The sequence below is a fragment of the Pan paniscus genome, chromosome X (assembly GCF_029289425.2).
Source record: "Pan paniscus chromosome X, NHGRI_mPanPan1-v2.0_pri, whole genome shotgun sequence".
Classification (NCBI taxonomy): Eukaryota; Metazoa; Chordata; class Mammalia; order Primates; family Hominidae; genus Pan; species Pan paniscus.
The window spans coordinates 62,795,039-62,812,249 of NC_073272.2; the positions used below are offsets into that span (position 1 = coordinate 62,795,039).

Here is a 17,211-nt window from a genome sequence, read left to right on the forward strand (position 1 = left end):
GGATCTCTCCACTTCTGGTTCCTGGGGTTTCATGAGAAAAAACAAACAAAAAAAAAGAGTTTTTTCCCAAAACAAGGTCTGTGGCACTACTTGTTGTTCACAAGGAGTCCCAGGCTTTTAGAGCTTGAATATCCTCTTTTAATTAGGCTGACTTTTAAATGTAATACTCTTTTTAAAAAGATCCTTTTAAATTTCTTATTACCCAAATTTAGCCAGGCCAAATGGCCAATATTTCTGTCCTCAAAGAAAGAAAAATTCAACATGGTTTGTGGAGGGGAAGATAATCAACAAATGGTAAATGTCATGCAGATATCAAACCAGAAAGGGCTTATTCCCTAAGCCAGGAATTGAACCCTGAACCTGTGCCACCACTGGAAAAACACAAAGCCTTAGCTGCTAAGCTGTAGAATTGGAAATATTTTATTGCTCTTCCCAGGAGACTAGAGCAGTCAATTTTGAGATTGCATTGGCTTTTAATGGCTCAATTTAATTTTCAGAGATAACTATGACATGTACCCCCAAATTCCTCTTCCCTGGATGGCAGAGACCAAGAGAAAGTACCACCACATGTATACAAGATATGGCAGAGACCAAGACAAAGCTCCCAAGGACATTTTTCAACATGCGATCTCTGGGCAAGAAGGTTCCCCTGAATGACAGAAAAGATAGGACAGGGAAAGAAGAGAAAGGGAGAAAAGCATTGCCTGAAGCAGGGTGGGGAAGGTGAGGAACTCAGGGAGGCCAGAGAAAGACCCACCCACTGCAGTTAGACTTAATCAAAAGTTCAAGCAGCTGCTTTTCAGTCACAAAGGGATCTTATCCAGAAGTCCCATCAGCTCTCGAGTGTCTCCCTTTTGGGGAAAAATAGCTCGCCATGTCCTTTGATCCTGAATATGTTTAATTCTGTCTCCCATAGCCATCAGCAAAGAGTGCAAGGCAGATAAGTCCAAAGAAAATAGCAGTTAACATCCAGTAGTGCCAAACCCACTTTTAGCCGAGAGGAACTTTACTGAGAGGGGCCTCCAACCCCATAAATCTTAGGAAGGGCTCTAACCTTCCTAAGTTGGGCCCCACACAGGTTCAGTCAAGCACCCTTGCCTTTTATTAAGAGGGGGTCTTTAACCCTCTCTATCTTAGGGCAGACTCTAACTTTTCTAAGTTGGGTCTCTAACCCAATTCCATTCTTTACCGAGTTAAATGCGCCTCACTTACCCAAAGTTGGCCTAGTGGTGCTGCACACAGAAGATTTTCCTTTGGGTCGGGGGTCATTTCAGTATAATCCCTTAGTGGTTTGCCAGAAAGATGTTACCAGAAAGGAGTCTGAATCCAGACCCCAAGGGAGGGTTCTTGGATCTCACACAAGAAAGAAATCAAGGCAAGTCCATAAAGTAAACACAAATTTATTAAGAAAGTGAGGGAATAAAAGAATGGCTACTCCATAGGCAGAGCAGTGGCTTGCACTGCTCCATTAAGGATACTTCTAGTTATTTCTCGATTATATGTTAAACGTGGGCTGGATTATTCATGAGTTTTCTGGGAGAGGGATGTGTGCTTCTAGGAACTGAGGGTTCCTCCCCTTTTTAGACCATATAGAGTGACTTCCTGACATTGTCATGACATTGGTAAACTGTCATGGTGCTGTTGGGCGTGGCTTTTAGCGTGCTAATGTATTATAATTAGCATATAATGAGCAGTGAGGACAACCAGAGGTCACTTTCATCCCCAAATTGGCTTTGGTGGGTTTTGGCCGGCTTTTTTTGCTGCAACCTGTTTTATCAGCAAAGGAAGACTTTATAACCTGTATCTTGTGCTGACGTACTAGATCATCCTGTGACTTAGAATGCCTAACCTCCTGGGAATTCAGCCCAGTAGGTCTCAGTCGTATTTTACCCATCCCCCATTTTAGATGGAGTTGCTCTGGTTTAAACACCTCTGACATCATTACCACATTTTAGCTAGGACAGATTGTTGATATTTCAGAGGTAACAAGTATCAAAACACAAAGGTCTTGATTTAGGAAGCAAACTCAGGCTGTCATAGGGAAAATAAGAAAGAAAGTAGAACCTCAGCTATGAAACTGCAGCATGGGGTGACAGCCATTGCTCTTTCAGTTTGGTTTGTCTAGCAAAAAGATGGGCTTATTATGTAAATAAAGCCGGTTAAGTAGTCAAAATAAAAAATCGTTTTTGTTGTTTGCTGTTTTTCTCCCAACCCATTCCCCATCTTTTTTATTTTTATTTTTTGTGTGTGGAAATTTAGCCACTTCAGAGGCCTTGTTCTCCATAATTTGGAACTTTCCTTTGGATTTGATCAAGTCGGATAGAGTTGGTCAAACCCAATGGGAGAAAGACCAAATCAACAACAAATACAGAAACAAACAAAGAACAACAAGAAACCATTAAGCAAAACAAATGATCTCCCAATTTATCTGATTACTGAGTGCTCTAATGTTAAGGAGAAATTAAGACCAGCTTGTTGTTAGTCTTAACTTTAGCCAAGAAAAATACCCCAATTCAGCTACATACCTAGGGATGGATCTCAGGCTGAAGACTGTTCTCTACCATCCTAGAAGCAGGAAAAAACTTAAACTTTTCTCCCGTTGGAAACAAGCTCAAACTCCAGAAAGGAGTTACCTGCCTTTCATCATCATGGAAACAGGAAAACTTGCCTTCCTTATTGGAAGCAAGTAAAACTCCAAAAAAAAGGAGCTGTACAGCAAAATACACTTTAGACTTTAACCAAATTATTGAAGATCAGGGATTCTCTGGAAGCACGGGGGAAGTTGGGCGGGGAGGGGGAAGGTGGCTTCCAGACCTCAGCAAAATGTTCTATGAGTTTGAGCCTTAAGGATAGCTCAAGCTGGTACCGGACACCAATAGGAGTTTTGTCAATGTCAGGGCACCTCCACTAAGAATCCCTTAATGGTTACCAAACTGTGGACCCCAAATATCTGAGACTGATCTCAGCAAATTTAGAAAGTTTATTTTGCCAAGTGAGAACATGTGCCGTAACACAGCCTCAGGAGGTCCTGAAGACATGTGCCCAGGTAGTCAGGGAACAGTTTGGTTTTATACATTTTAGGGAGACATGAGAATTAAATCAATATATGAAAGATGAACATTGGTTAGGTCCAAAAAAGGTGGGATGACTAGAATTGAGGAGTGGGCTTCCAGGTCATAGGTAGATAAGAGACAAAGGTTGAATTCTTTTGAGTTTCTCATAAGCTTTTCCAACAGAGGCAATCAGATATGCATTTACCTCAGTGAGCAGAAGGATGACTGAATAGAATGGGAGGCAGGTTTGCCCTAAACAGTTTCTAGCTTGACTTTCCCTTTAGCTCAGTGATTTGGGGGTCCCACGATTTATTTTTCTTTTGCACTACAGTACACCTGTTGTTAGATTCTAGTCTTGCCTCATGTTTTTGAATTTTTATTATTTTCTACAGCATGGACTGAATTCTAAAATTTTTCCTGGCTACAAGTCTTCAAAATAATAGTTACAATTTTATTTTCTTTCCTTCCCCCTCCCAACTTTTCCTGATTTGAAATCACCAAAAATTAACCTGTGCTTTCTTTAAGCCCTGCAAACTGAAGCGAGAAAAGGTAAACTTCAGAAGAAAATGAAATGGCAGCAACCTATTTACATATATAAACCACTTGCATACCTGCCTACTGATGTATGAACTTCAGAGTAAGATGGCCTATATTGATTTTTCAGGATTGCTCTTCATATTTTTGTTGTTGTTGTTTTTCTCCCTTCTTCCTCCTGTTTTTTCTTTGTAGAACGTAAGAATTCACAACCTACTAAAAATGACCTTTCCTGATAACGTGAGACCTACCTGTCTAGGAAAAAACCATCCTAGCCATGAGGCAAATCTGGAACAAAAAAAAACTCTTTTTCTTCTAAAATGCTTTCTCCAAAAGATTTTAAAAAGGGGGTAAATGTCAAAGGAAAATAAATCTTGGGACCCCCGCCCCCCCCGCCCCCCCCCCACAAATCACTAAGCCAATAAAAACATCAAGCTGGGGACTATGTCAGGCAAATCTGTCTCCCATTTTATTCCTAAACAAGATAGCTACAAAGATTAAAAAAAAAAAAAAAAAAAAACTACATATCTCCCTCATTATTTGCCCACAAAGAAATTCTTTGTGGACAAAGGACAGACAGACCTCAAAGTCATCCCTCTTAGGCCAAGGGCATGTCTGATTTCTTCCTCTACCCTATTGTTTTACTAAGGTCAGACTAAGGGATAAGTGACTATTACTATACCTCCTCTCACATGTAAATTGCGTATTTGGTAAAAGGCTAATCAGAGACTCAAGGGAATGCAACCTTTTGTTTCTTATTTATATATGACCTGGAAGTCACCTCCCCCTCCTCCAGTTTTCCTGCCTTTCTGGACAGAACCAGTGTACATCTTACAAATACAGATTGATGTCTCCTGTCTCCCTAAAATGTGTGAAACCAAGCTGTGCCCAGACAACCTTGGGCACAAGTCATTAGGACCTCTTGAGGCTGTTTCATGGGCATGTCCTTAACCTTGGCAAAGTAAACTCTCTAAATTGGTTGAGACCTGTCTCAGATATTTTGGGTTCACACTTTAAACCGCGAGTGGTTTATGGGTTAAATCCTTAAGAAGTTACTGGGCCTTAGGACAATAGATGGAACAAGTCTCTTCCTCCAGCTGATAACTAGTTCCTCCTTGTTGGTCTTTTCCTTTTGCCTTTTCTATTTTATTACTTTGCATGTAGTTACTGGCAATGTAGTGGGTACATTATCCCAGTTATCCCAGTTCCTATTACGGTGACACAGTTCTACTTCTTAAAAAAGGGTGCTGGTTGTTTTCCCATGATTTTCCTTGCCAGCTCAGCTTAACTTATTTCCCCTGGGGAGTTTGAGCTTTTAAATCCCTTCTGAGTGGCACCCTGGTGAGAAATTGTCAAAGACAGGGCCCAACATATGTCTCACGGTTTGCAACATTTTTTCATGAGTAGCCACCTCCTTTGGAGTCTTTAGAGAATCAGGAATATAGATTTCCATGTATTTACTCATTTTAAGTAATGATTTAGCTGGCTCAGTCCAAAGGTTTGGTGTGGCCATATCCCGCTGGGGAGAGACTAGAATTTACATCACTTTTAGCAGCAGATCAGATGGGACAATAGCAGAGGCATGATATTTACAAAGCTGCTGCCCCTAACTTCACTTAGCTGACTGGCCTAGTCCTGCATCTCAGCTTCACTGGCTCCTTAACCTGCCATAGTAGTCCCTAAGGATGAAGATGCCTTCTCATTAAAGAATTCCCCAAACCACCAGTCCCACTGCAGGAATCTCCATTATGGGATCAAAGAAAATCCATTTTTTTTTCTCTAGAGGCCTGCATTTCTTCTCTTTCTTATTAAGGCCCACAAGTATTACAATATTCAGAGCCTGCCTAGTGAGGGGTCCCAGTAAATGGTTTAGCCTCCTTCCCTGAGTATCTCAACACCTGTAACACAGAAATTCAGTTTTCATGATGTAGGTTCAAAGACATTTTGGTGCTTCCTCGGTCAGACTAATGAGACACAGGAGAAAACCATGAAAACTATAGAGTATAATACAGCATGAAGCAATGCCATGTCAAACTAAAGCAGAGGTGTTTTACATTTTAAGCCCCAACCACTTAAAGCTATCCAGGATCATTATGTCAATGGGTGGTCTCACTGGCTAGGCAGTCTTCATGCCCATACTCTAATCGCCAAAATCCCATCTTTGTCATCACCTGTTTGAGTCCAGGGATTTGGGGCTAATCAAGGAAGAAGCTATGATGATGAGAGGCAGTAACACTCAAGAAGCTTTATTAGGCAGTGCTTTCACATGACAGGATAAAACTTTCACAGCCTGAAACGGTCCCGAAGCATATGGCCAGGGGTCCATGACACAGAAGGGGAAAAGACAAGGGAACTCTCTGAAGAGAGCACAGATGTATCAGAGAGGGGCCTATATGTCTAGGCGATGTCACTCAGTATTATAGAAAGAAGTCTCTGGATCAGATGTTCAAAAGGAAAAAAGCAATTTTGATGTGCAAAAATTCATTTGGCACCAGCAGGTTTTTGAGCTAACAGTTATCATATTGCAGTGAAGAAGTAAACAGCAACTTAAACAAATTTACGAGAAAAAAACAGCCCCATCAAAAAGTGGGCAGAGGATATGAACAGACACTTCTCAAGAGTAGACATTAACGTGGCCAACAAATATATTTTAAAAAGTTCAACATCACTGATCATCAGAGAATTGCAAATCAAAGCCACAATGAGATACCATGTCACGCCAGTCAGAATGGCGATTATTAAAAAGTCAAGAAACATTAGATGCTGGCGAGGCTGTGGAGAAATAGGAACGCTTTTACACTGTTGGTGGAAATGTAAATTAATTCAACCATTGTGGAAAACAGTATGGTGACTCATCAAGGATCTAGAACCAGAAATACCATTTGACCCAGCAATCGCATTACTGGGTATATACCCAAAGGAATATGAATCATTCTACTATAAAGACACATGCACACATGTGTTTATTGCAGCACTATTTACAATAGCAAAGACATAAAACCAGCCCAAAGGCCCATCAATGAGAGACTGGATAAAGAGAATGTGGTACATATACACCATGGAATTCTATGCAGGATTGGGGGACGAGGGGTGAAAACTTAGAGGATGGGTCACTGGGTACAGCAAACCACCATGGCACATGTATACCTATGTAACAAACCTGCACATTCTGCACATGTAACCTGTTTTTTTTTTTAGAAGAAATAAAGAAAAATGAAAATTAAAAAAAACACACACATAGGAGAAAAGAATTAAAAAACCTAGGGTTCAATACACATAGGTCATCTTTGGCTCATTATACTACACTGTTATCATTGCCATGATTCAAAAAGGCATTTTATATTGGAATGTGTATATGTGTATTAGCAATTCCCCATGCTGCCATACACCCCACCTTTAGGTAGTGACTCTGCTGCATATTTCCTACATATTATCTTATTTCATTCTCAAAATAACTCTTTGAGGTGTATATCACTGATATTGCTAATTTGACAATTTAAGTGTGCGAATATTATTCTAAACCAGAATTCTGGAGGACCGCAATAGGCTAATATTTACTAGTAAGCACTGGAATTGATTTTAATTTTAGTCCTAATAGCCCTTTTCATTTACCCTTGTAATGTTATAGGATATTCTGTAACACTATGTGGAGTCCTTTGCTACCTTAGAGCATCCTGCCCAATGATTTGTTCCTCCCTTTACAAGCAGCTACCTTCTCAATGTGGCTAATATTACTTCTAGATCTCTCATGTCAATGCTGGGGTCATTCTTCCTGTCCCACTTATGTGACCTTTGATAAGAAATGTATACATCAAATATACCTCACTCTCATTGACATGAACCTTTCAACAAACAAACCAAAAATATTTCATGATTTTGATGACTCATTTCCATGAGTTCTTCATCTGAGCCTTAAAGTTATCAGTGCCAACTGGAAAAATTGGGAATTTCTGATAAATGATTGTCACATTTCTGCAAATGAAGATTCATAAAGGCTCATCTGCATTTTTCAGAACATATGCACATCCATTCCTAATGAGCTTGCCTTCTACTAATGCCTTAAAATTTAAATAAGTGGATTTAATTCACCTTACCATCAAATAGCCCCCAAATAGAAATAGTGGAATCCTGAAAATATTACTTCGCTGCATATACCCAGCAGCCACTTAATGGAATCTTCAGGATAAAGCAAGATAATAAAATCACAAAGGGGAAGTAATTCAATTTAAAAGTGCTTGAGATTTCATGACTTCTCCCTGGACATGTTTTATTTATATGGTTTTGAAGCATATCTTTAATTATTTATCAGGTATCTGGAATTGGCCTTCTCTGGTTAGCAGACCCATAGAAACCATAAGGAATCTATCCAGATTATCAACACTTCATGGCCATTGGATGCTTTACATGGAAATTTAGATGTAGTGGCCTCATGAAAAATTTTTGTTTATTCAAAAATAAATAATATTTTTTAAGATCTCTATTACAACTTTCAGTCAGATTGACCATTCTGAAACACTGCATGATGTAAGCAGTAACTTCAGCAGGGTGGCAGAATATTAAAGCCCCATATGCTTCTTCACCCAAGGAAACAAGAATTGAACTAAAACATATGAGTCAGTAGCCTTTGTGACAAATCCAAAAACCAGTTAAAAGGTTCCTGCACCAAGGTGAGCTGAAGCCAGGAAAAAAAAATATATCTCTCTATATATATGTGTGTGTGTGTGTATATATATAATATATTTATAATATATATATATTTTATATATATATATATATGGCATTTACTCAACAGAGCACCCCCTTCCCCAGCACAGTACAATGTGATTGGGAGGAAATCCCTAATTTCTAACTTCTCCTTTGAAATGGAAAGGAGTGGAATCCACAGCTAACATTCTGACTTCTCATGGTGCTGTCCAAGCAACTATTTTCTAACTTGCCTGCATCTAAGTGATGACAGGAGTAAGTGGCCAAATTGCAGACCACTGAAAACGAGAACATGACTAATTCTACAACTAGAGTCAGCAGTACCACAGAGAGACACTAGGTAGGGCTTCAGTTCTATAGCTTACTGCCCCACTTAGAGGCTGCAATATCGCAGACAGACACTAGAGGGATTTCTTAAGCAGAAACATGCATGTTGTTTCAATTAGGAAACATGCACACTCAAAGAACCAGAAGAGGAAAAAAAACTGAACCCAATATTAGCAGATGAAGAATAATTAATAAAGATAAAGAAGAGATAAATTAGTGAACAGAAAAACAACAGAAAAAATAAAACCAAAAGATAGTTTTTTGACAAGATCAATAAAATTGACAAATCTTTAGTTAGAATATTACAAAAAGTAGAAGACTGAAATAACTGAATTTAGAAGTGAAAGAGGGGATATAACAACTGATGTGACAGACAAAAAGGAGTGTAAAAATTATATAGCAAAAATTATAACAACAAATTGAATATAGAAAAAAACGATAAACTTAACAGACATACAACCTACTGTATATGAATCATAAAGAAATGAAAAAAATTCTGAAAGGACTATAACTAGTAAGGAGATACAAGCAATAATCAAAAACTTCCCATACCAAAACAAGCCCACAATCAGCTGTCTTCACTGATGAATTCTACCAAATGTTCAAAAATTAGCACCAATTTTCAAACTCTTCCAAAAAATTGAAGAAGAGGGAAAACTTTCAAACTCATTTTATGAGGCCAGTATTATTCTAATACCAGAACCAGAGACAAGAAGAAAATAAAACCACAGAACATTATCCGTGATGATTATTGATGCAAAAAATACTCAGGAAAATAGCAAATCAAATGCAGTAGCACCTTAAAAGTATTATACATGCTGATAAAGTGGGATTTATACCTGGAATGCAAAAATGGTTCAAAACAAAAAATCAATCAATATAATGCACTATATTAACAAAATAAAGAACAAAAATTGTGTCCTGGCCTCATTTAATGAAAATTCAACATACCTTTTTTTATAATATAAAGCACTCAACAACTGGAAATAAAAGAAAAATACCTTATCGTAATAAAAGCCATATATAAAAAACCATCAGATAACATTATACTTCATGGTGAAAGATTGAAATAGCTCTCTCTAATATCCAGAAGAAGGCAAGGAGGCCATTCTTTCCACTACTGTTCAACATAGCACTGGTAGTCTTAGACAGAAATATCGGATAATAAAAAGTAATGAAAGACATCCAAATTGACAGAATCGTTTGGCAGAAAACACTAAAGATTACATGCACAAAAAAAAAAACTGTTGAAACTGATACATGATTTCAAAAAAATTTCAGTAACCAACACAAGCATACAAAAATCAGTTGTTTCTATGCACTATAAATTACCAATGGGAAAAGGAAATAAAGAAAACAATTCCACTTACTATAACATCAAAAGGGTAAAATACTTGGAAATAAACAAAGAGGTAAATGATGTATGGCGAAAAAAACAAAACATTACTAAAAGACTCAAATAAGAAACAAAAATATTAAAAACAATCTGTGCTTATGTATTGGACCACTTAATATTGTGAAAATGTCCAGAATATGTAAAGCAATCTACAGATTCAATTGAATCGCTACCAAAATCTCAATTTTTTATTATTTTACAGAAATACAAGAAAAAAATCCTAAAATTTATAAGGAATGTCAGGAAATCCAAATAGCCAGAACAGTCTTGTAAAAAAATAATAATAAAATGAGAGAACTCACACTTCCTGATTTCAAAAAAGTAATCAAGATAGTAAATAATTTTTACAAAGTTAGAGAATTAATCAGTAATACAAAATAGAGAGCCAAGAAATGAACCTTGCATATATAACCAAATTATTCTTGAGAAGGGTACCAAACTACACAATGAGAAAGGAACAGACTCTTCAATAAATGGTGTTGAGAAAACTGGATATCTACACACAAAAGAATAAATGTGGACCCTTAAATTACACCATACAGAAAAGTTAACTGTAAAAGAATTAAAGATCTAAATGCAAGGCCTGATAATATAAAGTCATAGAAGAAAACATAGGGATAACTCTCAAGGCATTAGATTTGGCAATTATTTAATAAAGATGACATGAGAAGCATAGGCAACAGAAGTTAAAATAGACAAATCAAACTATATCAAACTTAAAAACTTGCACACATCAAAGAAAAAACAACATAGTGAAAAAGACAACATGGAAGAAAATATTTGCATATTATATATCTGATAAGGAGTTAAAAAGAATATATAAAGAACTTCAATTCACCACCAACGACCAAAATAAATTACCCAATTAAGATATAGGTAAAATAACATGAATAGACAAATAGGTATAAAAATAGTCAACAAACATATGAAATGATGCCCAACATCACTATCATAAGATGAATGCAAATCAAAACCACATTGATATATCACCCCATACCCCTTAAGATGGCCACTATTAAAATTACATACAATAACAAATGTTGGAATGGATGTGGAGAAACTGGAATCTTTTTGCACTGTTGGCGGGTATATAAAATCATGCAGCCATTATGTAAAACATTATGGAGGTTCCTAAAAAATTAAAAATTTTAATTTCCAAGTGATCTGGCAATTCCACTCCTGCGTATATATCCAAAAGAACCCAAAGTGGGATCTCAAAGAGATAGTTGCATGCCCATGTTCACTGCAGCACTGTTCTCAGTAGCCAAGAGGTATAAATAACCTAAATGTCCATCAACAGATAAAATGATAATGAGAAAGTATATAAACAACAATCTGATATTAAAGCCTTCAAAAAAAAAAAAAGGGAAAATACCGTTACGTGCTACAACATGGGTGAGCCTTGAGGACATTATTTTAAGCAAAATAAACCAGTAACAAAAGGACAAATATTCTGTAATTCCACCCATATGAAGTATCTAATGTGGTCAAAATTATAAAAACAGAGAATAGGAAGGTGGTTATCAAGAGCTGGGGGAAGGAGTCAGGGACTTCATGCTTAGCGTATAGTTTCAGTTTTGAAAAATAAAAAACCCAAAATCTCTGTTGCACAACACTGTAAATATACTTAACACGAAAAGACCTGAAAAACGTACTTCAGTAAGTGGGACTTCTCCAGGATGCGCACATAGATGTTCAATGATGTGGTCTCTGAGCCTTAAAATTACATGTCTTATTAAATTACCCCTTCAAGAAAGATAATAAACATATTATTCAAAGGGTATCTCTCATTGATGTGGACAAATTATTTCCATGAAGATCTTTTCTGATTATAAAGTATACATCATGCCCTCAAATTTATCTCTGCAGATGTAGAAAACTAACTTTGTCTTAAAAGATTTCCTGTTGTTTTAAATATTGCATGAATCACAGGTCCAGGAATTTGATGATGTACTCAAATTCCATAAAGAAGCTTCTCTAAATGAACTAAGAAAAAATCCTCCCTAATAGACCTGCTTTCCTCTAGGGAACCACAATTTTTTACATCCATATATTACTTTAAAGAGACCCTTACATTTTATAGATACAACAAATTCTTGATAAGATTTTCTGAATATGAACACATACTCACTTAATGGAGGCATCCAGCAAATTACAAAAGTATACTTCATTTAGTTTTGACTTATTTTAGGCCCATTTTGCCTTTTCCACTGGAATTTTGAATATTCTTAACTCTTTAGAATTTTATTACACTTCAAAAACAGTAGACTCTTGAGTGGACCTTTTCTAGCACACAAACATAAAAACTAATAAATACACAATTCACAGGAGTATTCTTGTACAAATCACTCCTCTTTCTAGATTCTACTATGCAATTTCTAGGCCCAGAGGCCCTTCTGCAGTGTTTCTGTTCACTCCAAACATACAAGCCCCACAAAAAGGTTCATTACTCTTTTCACATGAAAATCCTATAAAGTTGATTGGTAAATCTAAAAGAAAATAGCACTTCTATGCATGTGGATATAGGCAACCTTGGAGATCCTTTATATATTCAAGTCTTAGCTGCTCTATAAAATGTGATTCCTATGATTCACAGATACCTCCACAACAATTATGGGGGCTATTCTATCTTGCATATTTATCTTACCTATGATTTGATCTTGATGCTTTAAGAATACATCAGTTACATTAAAAATTCAATAAAAAAAATTCATTTCAAAGGGCATTTTCAAGTTTTTATTTAAATTACTCCAAGCAGGTGATAAAAATTATGGAACTAAATAGTAATGATTGCTGTACATACTTGTAAATATATTCAAAACCATTAACTGTATACTTTAAATGGGTGGATTTCATGGTTTGTAAATTATACCTCAGTAAAGCTGTTATGAGAAATTACTCACAAGTAAATGTATCTTACTAATTAATGACCTAGTTTCCTTTTAAGTTTACTCTGTGTAGCTGGGACTTAAGCATTGTGAAAAATACACTAATGTTTTATGAAGACACAAAATTAAGAAATGGGAACCCAGTCTTTAGCAGTGCCTTCCTGCCTAAAAATAAGCAAATTTTTTCCACAAAATGTCTAATATGGTTTACCATATTATATTTTCCATAAATTTTATTTACACTATATTTTAATAATGAAATGGCAAGGTTTTGTAAAATTTTACAGTAACAACTAATTCACTAAAACATCATCTGCCATTATGCACATACCACTATTATTATAAACTCAACTTTCCATTAAAGAAGGGTAAATTCACAGTGGGAAATTCCTCCCATGTAACTACACTTCAGACTCATATGGTATTCCCTGAAGATTCTTGGCGTACCTGACCAGTCATGATTTCTTGCCTCTTTAAAATAACACAAAAAATTTGAGTGAGCTCTCTGTGCATTAGAAGCCTACAGACACCCAATTGATGTCTGTTATGTAGACTTAAACACACTGTTATAAAATTTAAGACCTAATATTCTAAGAGTGTCAACAAAAAGAGTCAAATTCTGTAAAATATTTTAAGAGATTTATTCTGAGCCAAGTATGGGTGAACATGGTCCATGAGGTCCTGAGAACATGTGCCCAAGGTGGTTTGGGTACAGCTGGGTTTCATATATTTTAGATAGGCATGAGACATCAATCAAATAAATCTAAGAAATACATTGGTTTTGTTCAGAAAGGCGGGACAACTCAAAGCTGGGGGGGTTTCCAGGATATAGGTAAAGTTAAACAATTTCTGACTGACAATTGGTTGAGTTTGTCTAAAGACCTGGAATTGAAGAAGGAAAATGTTCAGATAAGACAATAAATGTGGAAAAGGCTTTTGACAAAGTTCAACACCCCTTCATGCTAAAAACTCTCAATAAACTAGGTATGATGGAACGTATCTCAAAATAATAAGAGCTACTTATGACAAACCCACAGCCAATATCATACTGAATGGACAAAAACTGGAAGCATTCCCTTGTGAATGGGAGTTCACTCATGATTTGGCTCTCTGTTTGTCTATTATTGGTGCATAGGAGTGCTTGTGATTTTTGTACATTGATTTTGTATCCTGAGAATTTGCTGAAGTTGCTTATTAGCTTAAGGAGTTTTGTGGCTGAGACAATGGGGTTTTCTAAATGTACAATCATTTCATCTGCAAACAGACAATTTTACTTCCTCTCTTCCTATTTGACTATGCTTTATTTCTTTGGAAATAAAGATGGAGTCAGGCCTAGGGTTTAGTCTAAAAAAATTCCAGATCAGATCTATTTTCTGAGCTATCATGATCCAGGTCTTTAACTGTGCCTTTTCCTTCTGCTGTATCTGGCATAACATTTACAAGAAACGTCTAATGTTAATATAGTAACAAACATCATAAAGATAGTGAATATTTGGGTGTCCAAGGTTATAGGTAGAATCAGAGGGCAGTAAACAACCCAACCAAACAGAAAAAAAAACTCTGCATGCATCATTATATTATTTGATCAGACTCACAATGTGTTTACCCTCCTTATCAAGGGTTACTTGAACTTTATGGTAAATCTTATTTGAGAATTGTAGGACCAACATTAAGTTTGAATTTAATAAATTAATTTCTCTTCCAGCCAATTTATCTCCATAGATATAGCATCCTGAGAAGGGTATATATTACATGCAAGAAACACCTCATCCTCATTGTGTAAATTGTTATAGACTTGTTAACAGTAGACAAATCTATTTTTCCCAATACTTTTGTATTGCACCATATACTGGTATTCGGGAGAGAAAAGGTTTTGTCACAGGAGAAGTCATGTAATTCTACAGTGTCATTTTTTCCTCAGCAGGACTCCCTATGGCCGAGGACCTTCAGAGTCAAAAGACTTATACCCAATTATTTTAGGCCATATAGGAATGCATGTGGACAGGCATTCATTACTTCTTAAAATTATTATTTTAAGTTTAAAAAGCTGACAATAAAACCAAAAGGCAAAGTTACAAGACTGACTTATTTTTAACTTTTATGTGTTGAGCTACTGTAAGCTTGGTTTCTGTTACAGACTTACAGCAATTAGCTATACAAAACATAAGCATTATTTTAAAATATAATAAAAAATATGTATAAATATATTTTTATCTTTACAACTTATACTTGGAGTATGATACTCAGGAGGCTTTGTTTCAATTTATTTTATCCTGTTAGTAAATATTTTTCTTTAATTTTATCATAAGCAGAAAATTTTTATGGTTGGTGTGGATGCAAAAGTGACATATTATAATTTAGAAGGCAACTAAAGTTGTTTTACCAATAGTTTAGGCATTTTTTTGTACCCCCTTCTTGATTTGGAGGGTTTGATCTTGACCTAATTTATTACTGAAAACCGGCCCTTACAATCTTATGCACCCACCTCTTCTGTGATAGTCCCTGGGCCTAGGGGTGAGGCAGCTTGTATAGTTTTGGCAGCAGAACATTAGCAGTGAAACAGATCGGGGCCAGTGGGATGCCAAATGAAGGAGATTCATATCTCTGGTCTTCAGAATACCATGATTTTGGTTTCCTTGGAAGTAAAACAAGGAGAGATAAATAACATTTATAATTTGACAATTATAGAATAATTTGTATGTTAGAACAGAAAAAGGAAATAGAAAGGTGCCCTATTCTATTAGGGCACCAACTAAAAATATGAAGAAAAATTAAAATCTGGTATTTTCTAGAGGATTATTGTAGCCAAGAAACAATAATTTAATCTGCACTTAAAAAGTTAGGACTGAAATCTAGTATTAAGTGTCACACTTTTCCCTTAAAACAATTATTTTTTAATTATCGTTAAACTAATGCAGACAACTATAATGTTATAAAATCACAATCTGAATTTTGGAGAACTCAGAAAGGTAAATTTGCTTACAAAAACATACTTTTTCCAAATAACTTAAAAAAAAATTTCTTGACCCTCTTTTAACCAGAGCAGCAGCTTTTAAGACAAGATGTTTGTTTACCTTGGAAATGTCATTTACAAACCTAACAGCTCATGAGAGCTATTTGGCACTATAGAATTTAGCAGCTTCTTACAATTAGTCCTAGAAAAAGGCTCTCTGCTTATTATATAGCAAGATTTTATGTAAACCATTTTTATTTTACCATGGAACTTTTTGGAAAACATTATTCCCATTAGTATAGGGGTAGCTCCAGTTAATATTCCACAGCAAGGCAGTAAATGCCCCATGAAGTAGAAATTCTCTAGCTCAGTCGTTGTTACTGAAAAGTACACACGGTTTTTACCATGAGCCCCATAAACGCTCCAAACAAAAGACTATGCAGTGGAGGATTTACATGAGCAGATTTACATGTCTTCAGCTTTACAGTACTAGAAAGAGGAAAACATTCCACAGTTAGATATACTATCCATTTTCATAAGACATTTAGGTAAAAGGGGTTACAACTACCTCACAGAGAGCTTGTTTAAACATCTTACATTTTATAATTCTATTAATCTGTATGTTTTATGTTCTGGTCCCCAGAAGCCTTTTTTAACCCCAGACCACTTTAATTTTTCTGGTGAAAAGGGCTTGGGTTCCCAGCAGGGAGTTGCATCTTTAAGGCATATGAGGGACAGATTTGATAAGGCTTCTTAAAAAGACCCATAATTCTGTGAGGGGGGTACCCATATAAAAGGGCCCCCCTTAACCATCAAATATACCATGACCCAGACGATAGACATATTTGGTGGGAGGATATCACAGTTATTATAAAGCTAGTCTCGCACAGATTGCATATGAAATATATTAACAGCTTCATCTGGGGTACTTCACTTGCTATTTTGTTTAATTATTATTACATTTTAAGATTTAGGGTACATGTGCACAATGTGCAGGTTTGTTACATATGTATACAGGTGCCATGTTGGTGTGCTGCACCCATTGACTCAACATTTAGCATTAGGTATATCTCCTAATGCTATCCCTCCCCCCTCCCCCCACCCCACAACAGTCCCCGGTGTGTGATGTTCCCCTTCCTGTGTCCATGTATTCTCATTGTTCAATTCCCACCTATGAGTGAGAACATGTGGCGTTTGGTTTTTTGTCCTTGCGATAGTTTGCTGAGAATGATGGTTTTCAGTTTCATCCATGTCCCTACAAAGGACATGAACTCTTCATTTTTTATGGCTGCATAGTATTCCCTGGTGTATATGTGCCACATATTCTTAATCCAATCTAGCATTGTTGGACATTTG

General features: G+C 36.3%; 1 long non-coding RNA gene across 1 annotated transcript in view; it reads right to left on the reverse strand.

Annotated features, from left to right (window-relative positions):
* Window positions 1-17,211, reverse strand: part of LOC106634295 (uncharacterized) — a 52,528-nt gene that overhangs the window by 18,685 nt on the left and 16,632 nt on the right. Inside the window, exon 2 of the long non-coding RNA XR_008622834.2 lies at window positions 15,388-15,537. This is a non-coding gene — a long non-coding RNA (uncharacterized LOC106634295). The remainder of the gene's footprint in view (window positions 1-15,387; window positions 15,538-17,211) is intronic.